Source organism: Tamandua tetradactyla, chromosome 2 (assembly GCF_023851605.1).
Source record: "Tamandua tetradactyla isolate mTamTet1 chromosome 2, mTamTet1.pri, whole genome shotgun sequence".
NCBI lineage: Eukaryota > Metazoa > Chordata > Mammalia > Pilosa > Myrmecophagidae > Tamandua > Tamandua tetradactyla.
Genome location: NC_135328.1, coordinates 46166881 through 46175858, shown reverse-complemented (window position 1 = coordinate 46175858; position 8978 = coordinate 46166881). Strand labels below are relative to the sequence as shown.

General features: G+C 40.9%; 1 long non-coding RNA gene across 1 annotated transcript; it reads right to left on the bottom strand.

The window, feature by feature from the left end:
* Positions 1-289: 289 nt before the first annotated feature.
* Positions 290-8954, bottom strand: LOC143660040 (uncharacterized). Its single transcript, XR_013163821.1, has 2 exons — positions 8829-8954; positions 290-909 (listed from the first exon to the last, which is right to left on the bottom strand). It is a non-coding gene; the product is annotated as an uncharacterized LOC143660040 (long non-coding RNA).
* Between the last annotated feature and the right edge of the window lie 24 nt (positions 8955-8978).

Below are 8978 nucleotides of genomic sequence, written 5' to 3'. Positions count from 1 at the left end.
GCTGAGCATGACCACAGAATACCCTCAAGTGGAGAGATACAGGAAGTCCCCAGCTTGCGGGGAACTGTCGGCAGGTAACTTCCAGTACAAGCTTAAAAGAGATAGGTGGGACATTGACAGCAGGTGCTGCAGCCTGACAGCCACATCTTTCATTCCTTTATTCAACAAATGCCTTATGAGTGCCTCCTCTGTGCCAGGTCTTGTCTTGGGCACTGGAGCCATGCAGGCAAGGACCAATCCAAGCCCAAAGACCAACCCAAGATCAAAAAAGTCAAACAGGAAGTTGGAGTGTTTTTAAGATGGTTTATCTTTGAAACTTACACAGGTAGACTCATGCAACATTCCTGATGGTTGGGAATTGTTAGCTCCATTTTATAAATGGGAGAGAGGTGCAATGACTTGATCAAAGAGCAGTAGGCTTCAAACCTAAGTCTTTCTAAATCCAAAGTCCTGACTCTTTCCACCAAGCCATATGATAGAGGGCAAGAGTGAAGATAGGAGAGAAATAATGGGCAAGAGAGGGAAGAAGAAGGAAAGGAGAGGAACAAGAGTAGAAGAGAAAGAACCCATGGGGACAGAATCACCTATAATCTAAAGGATGTCTTCTTCAAAATTAGGAGAAGCTGACATTCTGAGCAAATGCAGATCTGCAGGTGTATGACTTGTGTAAGGGAAAAGGTGCACCTTCCTGTTGATGGATGAATCTCACACCAGGGCGTGCCTCTTGGGAAGAAGAATGAGGGCTGGATTTCAGGTGCTCTTTTCCCCTGATTTTAGTGACTTTGTGCATGGAGGTGAATCAGAAGAGAAAAAAGTCTGCTTTGAATTGGTCCAACAGGAATTAGGGGGATTCTTGAGAGATTTTGTCTTTGGAGATTTCACGAGTGGAATCGCGGAGGCTTTCTGCATCTAGAAGTGACAGGAGAGCATTTTTAGTCTAAGGATAATTTGGCAGAGAGGAACCAGACATCCTTCTGTCATTCGTACTTTCACCTTCCATCCATCCTATCTTCTTCATCTACTCATCCACCCACCCATTCATTCAATCTTCCATTTCCTTCCAACCATCCATGCATCCATCCATTCATTTATTCATTCAAAATACTCTTTGAACCCACTTTGCACAAGAGTCTTTTCTGGATTCTGGAGGCTCAGAGATGAGTCGGTCAAGGTTCCTGCCCTCCCAGTGCTTGCAGTCTACTAGGGAAACAGACATGACCAACAATGACTCCAATAGAAGATGCAAGTCACTGGAGGACTGTGGGAAGGTGGTGGAGTAGGGAGCTCCAGGACTCAGTCCTCCCACCAGAACAGCTATTAAAGAGGCAGAAACTGTCTGAAACAACTATTTTGAAACTCCAGGGGCCAGAAGAACACTGTACAGCATCCAGGGAATAGAGTGGGAGAAAGAGGCTGATAAATTACTATAAAGAATAGCAAATTGCTTTCTCTATGCAGCAGCTACCAGTGCCCATCCCCCACTCTTGTGGCAGCCTACTACAGAGTCCAGCCCCTGGCTAGTTCGCTGGTGACAGAGAGTGATGTAAAAATCTTATTTCCCAACACCAGGGGTGGGCATGGCTGATCACTGATCACAACTTTTGATAAGTGACTTTGGACCACTGGGGGCCTGGTTCTAGGGGTGGCTATTGTCGAATCCACCCTGGACAAAGGCCCTGGCAGGACAGACTTATAGATGCTATACTTCCTCAAAGCCGTGGGGACAGTTAGTTGAAGGACTGCATTTTCTGGGCAGGCCGAGAAAACTCAACTTTGGGGAACCATGGAAGAGGTTCTTGGTCCGCTTCCTGATCCTCTCCCTAGAGCATTTGGAGCCAGTCTGCACCCCCTCTGTGGGTCTCTAGCCTTGTTTCAGCGGGGAAAGACTGACTAAGAAAGTCCTCTCTGGTATGCCCCTTCTCTTAGAATTTGCCCTCCAGGCAAAAACAGCTTGAGGCAATTAAAGCAATGTGAAAAAAACTAGTCTGGGGCAAAGGCTTGCTGGCTTCAAACACCCAGGAAAGGGATGTCTGTCTCCCAGGAAACAGAGGGGAGAACCAAACTATTGTAATGGGGACTCCAAAACAGCTAACAAGCAAAAGCCCAGGACAAGACATGGGCCCTAAAAGACAGGACAAGACAGGGGGCCCTGCACACTGTATTTGCCTTGGGCAGATCTTCCTGAGAGGAGAGCTGAAGCTCCAGAACATCTCTGTCTTATCACCACCGGTTACAAAATCAAGAAACAGACATTTCATGAAATAAATCCCAGAGTTAACATTTAAAAATATTAAAAAGTACAGTGTGCAGCAAAAGAGTATTAGACAGACAAAGAAACAGAAAATAATGGCTCAGCAAAAGGAAGAAAATACCATGAAAGAACACCAGAATGTGAACATACCACAAAAACCTTTACAAAAAAAAAAAAAAGATCTTAAAAATTCTCAAGGAGATGAAGGAAAATACAGAGAAAGAGCTAAGTGGTATCAGGAAAACACTGAATGAGCAATATGAAAATCTTGGTGAAGACAGAAAATTTCAAACAGAACTACTGGAGTTGAAGGCCATATTAACTAAACTGAAAAATTCCTAGAAGGGTTTCAAGAGCAGAGTGGAGCTGGCAGAAGAAAGAATCAGCGAATTCAAAGACAAAACAACTGAAATGAGTCAGGCTGAGGAGCAGAAAGGAGAAAGTATCTAAAAACATAAAATTACCTAAGACACCTTGTGCTGGTTTGAAAGGATGTATGTCCCCTAGAAAAGCCATGTTTTAATCTAAATCCCATTTCATAAAGGCAGAATAATCTCTATTCAATACTGTATATTTGAAACTGTAATCAGATCATCTCCCTGGAGATGTGATTTAATTAAGAGTGGTTGTTAAGCTGGATTAGGTGACGGCATGTCTCCACCCATTTGGGTGGGTCTTGACTGGTTTACCGGAGTCCTATAAAAGAGGAAACATTTTGGAAAATAAGAAATTCAGAGAGGGCAGAGAATGCTGCAGCACCACGAAGCAGAGAGTCCACCAGCCAGAGACCTTTGGAGATGAAGAAGGAAAATGCCTCCCAGGGAGCTTCATAAAACAGGAAGCCAGGAGAAGTTAGCAAATGACGCCATGTTTGTCATGTGCCCTTCCAGATGAGAGAGAAACTGTGTTCGCCATGTGCCCTACCACTTGAGAAAGACACCGTGAACTTCATCAGCCTTCTTGAATCAAGGTATCTTTTCCTGGATGCCTTAGATTGGACATTTCTATAGAGTTGTTTTAATCGGGACATTTTCTCATCCTTAGAACTGTAAACTAGCAACTTATTAAATTCCCCTTTTTAAAAGTCATTCTGTTTCTGGTACATTGCATTCTAGCAGCTAGCAAACTAGAACACACCTCTAGGACACCATCTAGCGCACCTATAAACAGTACGAGAGTTCCACAAGGAAAAGAGAGAAAGGAATAGTCAAAGAAGTAATGACAGAGAACTTCCCAAACTTAGCAAAAAATGTGAATATTCACATCCAACTAGCCCAGAGAACACCAAACAGGATAAACTGAAGAAAAGTACACCCCATCATATACTGATGATGCTAATGAACACAAAGAACAAGGAGAGAGTACCTAAAGCTGAAAGAGAAAAGCAACATGTTATGTACAAGGGAATCCCAATTAGATTGAGTACCGATTTCTCATCAGAAACCATGGAGGCAAGAAGGCATGGGTTGAGATACTTAAAACGCTGCAAGAAAATGACTGCCAACCAAGAATTTTATGTCTGATGAGACTTTCTCTCAAAAATGAGAGAGGGATTAAGACATTCCCAGATAAAGAAAAGCTGAAGAAATTCATCACCACTAGACCTATCCAACAAACAATGCTTAAGTGAGTTCTTTACTAGACAGTGGTTCAAAGTGGCACAAATAAATAAGGACCTGTGGTAAAAGTGGTCATTTGGGTACTGTTGTATTGTGTTGTTCTGTATGTAACCCCACTTACTTCCTACAAGTGTTAAAATGCAAATGCAGACTTCCGGAGAAGATGGCGGCTTAGTAAGACGCGCGGGTCTTAGATCCTCCTCCAGAAAAGCAACTAAAGAAACAGAAACAATACGAAACAGCTCCCGGAGTCACGACAGAGACCAAAAAAGACAGCGTACCCCATTCTGGAACGGCTGAACGGGTAGGGAGAATCCACTGCTGTGAGATACCCGAGGGGTGCACGTTTTCCCGGCTGGGGTGGCTGGCGTCTGGGGTCCCCTCCACGCACGTGGCTCCCCGGTCTGACTGGGAACATTGGATAGCGGGGCCCTCCCGTCACGCTTGGCGTCTCGGGCCAGCTGGGCAATTTGGACCAGCACTCCCCCAAGCCACGGCCAGCGACCCCCGCCTCCACGCACGGTTTCCCGGGCCAACTGCCCCGCAGACAAACGACCGCCACGAGTGCCACCTACTGGGCAGGAAAAGAAAAACAGAGCCCAGAGATTCCACAGAAAAACCTTTCAACCAGCTGGGTCCCACACCCAGGGAGATCTGATCAAATGCCCAGACACCAGCAGAAAATAATGGATGACGCTCGGAAAATTGAAGATATGGCCCAATCAAAGGAACAAACCAATAGTTCAAATGAGATACAGGAGCTGAGACAACTAATGCTGAATATACGAACAGAAATGGAAAAACTCTTCAAAAACCAAATCAATAAATTGAGGGAGGACATGAAGAAGATATGGGCTGAACAAAAAGAAGAAATAGAAAATCTGAAAAAACAAATCACAGAACTTGTGGGAGTGAAGGACAAAGAAGAAAAAATGGAAAAAACAATGGATACCTACAATGGTAGATCTAAAGAGACAGAAGCTACAATTAGTGAACTGGAAGATGGAACAACTGAATTCCAAAAAGAAACAGAAACTATAGGGAAAAGAATGGAAAAACTTGAGCAGGGAATCAGGGAACTGAATGACAATATGAAGTGCACAAATATACGTGTTGTGGGTGTCCCAGAAGGAGAAGAGAAGGGAAAAGGAGGAGAAAAACTAATGGAAGAAATTATCACTGAAAATTTCCCAACTCTTATGAAAGACCTAAATATACAGATCCAAGAAGTGCAGCGCACCCCAAAGAGAATAGACCCAAATAGGCGTTCTCCAAGACATTTACTAGTTAGAATGTCAGAGGTCAAAGAGAAAGAGAGGATCTTGAAAGCAGCAAGAGAAAAACAATCTGTCACATACAAGGGAAACCCAATAAGACTATGTGTAGATTTCTCAGCAGAAACCATGGAAGCTAGAAGACAGTGGGATGATATATTTAAATCACTAAAAGAGAAAAACTGCCAACCAAGACTTCTATATCCAGCAAAATTGTCCTTCAAAAATGAAGGAGAAATTAAAACATTCTCAGACAAAAAGTCACTGAGAGAATTTGTGACCAAGAGACCAGCTCTGCAAGAAATACTAAAGGGAGCACTAGAGTCAGATACGAAAAGACAGAAGAGAGAGGTATGGAGTAAAGTGTAGAAAGAAGGAAAATCCGATATGATATATATAATACAAAAGCCAAAATGGTAGAGGAAAATATTATCCAAACAGTAATAACACTAAAAGTTAATGGACTGAATTTCCCAATCAAAAGACATAGAATGGCAGAATGGATTACGACCCAGCAATACCACTGCTAGGTATCTACTCAAAGGACTTAAGGGCAAAGACACAGACGGACATTTGCACACCAGTGTTTATAGCAGCATTATCTACAACTTCAAAGAGATGGAAATAGCCAAAATGCCCATCAACAGACGAGTGGCTAAACAAACTGTGGCGTATACCTACGATGGAATATTATGCAGCTTTAAGACAGACTAAACTTATGAAGCATGTAATAACATAGATGGACCTAGAGAACATTATGCTGAGTGAGTCTAGCCAAAAACTAAAGGACAAATACTGTATGGTCCCACTGATGTGAACCGACATTCGAGAATCAGCTTGGACTATATCATTGGTAACAGAGACCAGCAGGAGTTAGAAACAGGGTAAGATAATGGGTAATTGGAGCTGAAGGGATACAGACTGTGCAACAGGACTAGATACAAAAACTCAAAAATGGACAGCACAATAATACCTAAGTGTAATGTAACTAGGTTGGAACACTAAATGAAGCTGCACCTGAAATATGGTTTTTTGTTTGTTTGTTTGTGTGTTTGTATCTTTTGTTTTTGTTTTTTCTTTTTCCTTTTTATATATATATATTATTAGTATTATTATTTTAATTCTCTTCTCTGTATTAACATTCTATATCTTTTTCTGCTGTTTTGCTAGTTCTTTTCCTAAATCGATGCAAATGTACTAAGAAATGATGATCATACATCTATGTGATGATACTAAGAATTACTGAGTGCATGTGTAGAATGGAATGATTTCTAAATGTTGTGTTAATTTCTTTTCTTTTTTTTTGATTAATAAAAAAAATGCAAATGCATAGAAAGTAATGATAAATTTATGATTGGACATAGAATGTACAAAGGTATAAATGGTAACAAGTACCCCAAAATGGTGGAGGGACAAAAGGGTATAAGAAAAGTATATATGTATGCTATTGAAGTTAAGTTAGTATTAAACCAAATATGATTTTTAAATATTTATGATGTTAAATTTTAACACATGGTAACCTCAAGAATAATAGATGAAAAATATATCCACATAGAAAAGAGAAAGTACTCAATATGGTACAACATACATAAACGAATAAATATAAAGTAGGCTTTAATGGAAGAATTAAGGAGGGGACAAAAGGGATATAAGATGTACAAAGGCTAAGCAAAATGGCAGAAGAAAGTCCTGCATCATCAGTAGTGGCTTTAAATGTAAATGGATTAAGTTTCCCAGTCAAAAGGCAAGAATTGACATAATAGATTTAAAAACATGACACAACTATATGTTGTCTACAAGAGACTCACCTTAAATTCCAAGATACAAGTAGGTTGAAAGTGAAAGGATGGAAAAGATATACCATGCAAGTAGTAACCAGAAGAGAGCTGGGGTAACTATACAAATATCAGAGAAAGTAGACTTTAAGTCAAAAACAGTTAAGAGGGACAGAGATCATCATCATATGTGATAAAGGGGACAATTCAACAATAATATGTAACAATTATATAGTCTCCTAACAGCAGAATCCCAAAATATATGAAGCAAATACTAACAGATTTGAAGAGAGAAATTAATGATTCCACATTAATAGTAGGAGACTTTAATATACCACTTTTAATAATGGATAGAAAGAGCAGACAGAGCCCACACAGAGCAGACAACTTTGGAGATGCAGGAAAACACACGCCTGGAAAAGCCATTTTGAAACGAGAAGCCATAGACCCCAGCAGATGCCAGCCACATGCCTTCCCAGTCGACAGAGGTGTTCCAGAGCCATCAGTCTTTCTTTAGCTGAGGTAACTTTTCCTGTATGCCTTAGTTTGGGCACTTTTATAGCCTTAGAACTGTAGACTTTCAACTTACTAAATTCCCTTTTTAAAAGCCAAATAATGGTGGCTCAGTGGCAGAATTCTCATCTGCCATGCTCGAGACCTGGGTTCGATTCCCAGTGCCTGCCCAAGAAAAAAAAAAGAGGAAAAAAGCCAAATAATAATAATAATAATAATGGATAGAACATCTAATCATAAGATTAATAAGAAAGTACAAGACTGGAACAATTCTAAACCAGGCAGCCCTAACAGACATATATAGAAGATGCAGGTCATCGGGGTCTTCAAAGTGATTCCAGCAATAGATATCAGGAAGCAAATGAGGTCACAGATAGAAACTGTGTGGGGAGAGGGAAGTATGGGGGAACAATATGGAGGAAATAACATTTGGGCTAGACTTTAAAAAATGGTTAAGATTTAGATATATGAAGATGGGAGAAAAGGACATTCCAGGCTGAGGGAACATGTTGAGAAAGTCATGGATTGAGTAAAATAAACTTTGAAGAAAAGAAAAGGCTCAATTTTCCTACAGCATAGAAAGGGAGAAAGAGACGTGGGTAAGACATAGCTTCCTCAAGGACTTAGAAGGATGACAGAAAAAGGGCTTAGATGGACTTAGGGAGGGTGCCTACACGAGAGTTATGACTTAATTGACTTAATTGAGAAATAATGGAATCTACCACTAAGAGTCCCTGCAAGGCGCCAACCTGGATTAACTGTGAAACTATGAACCAAGTCATCACCATTTCCTATTCTGCAAGATGGAGATGATAATACCTGCCTCAGGAGGCTGTTTGTAAATATCAGTGAAGATCATGGCTGGGGAAATGGCTTTTTATCAGAAAAGTTCTGACGAGGAATAGCTATTACTATCATCACGTAGCAGCTAAACCCAAGTCAGGAATTGGAGTCTGATTGGTTGTAGAGCTGCTAATCTGATCATCTTTAGCATGAGTAGAAATTATAGAAGTTTTAGTTCTGTTGTTAGGATGTTGAATAAGAAAGAGAAGTTATATTGGAAGCAGAGGGTCTTGGAGAAGAGAGAATGGAGGTAAAAGGACCTTGTACTAAAAGGTATGGTTTTGAACCTTTTATCAGTCTGGTATTGCTATAATAAAGATTCATAACAAACAACCCCAATACTCAATGGCTGATAATAATAAATATTTACTTTTTACTCAAAAGTCTGGCTGGGCTAGGCTCTTCTGCAATTGGCTGGGCTTGGCATCAGGCTGAAGACCAGGTTCAAGTCTGTTCCACCTGGCTCTCATTCTGCAAGCACCAGCTACCTGGGGCATGAGCATCTCATGATAGATGGCAGATATCTAGGAAGCCAAGCAAACAAAACAAGTACCTTCATAGCTCTGGTAACATCATGACTGCTAACTTTTCATTGCTGAAGTAAGTTATGACCAAGCCCCAATTCAATGGGGGTGAGAATATACATTCTGCCTGCTCTACAGGGAGGCACTGCAGTCATGACTGCAGTCATGTGACAAAGGGT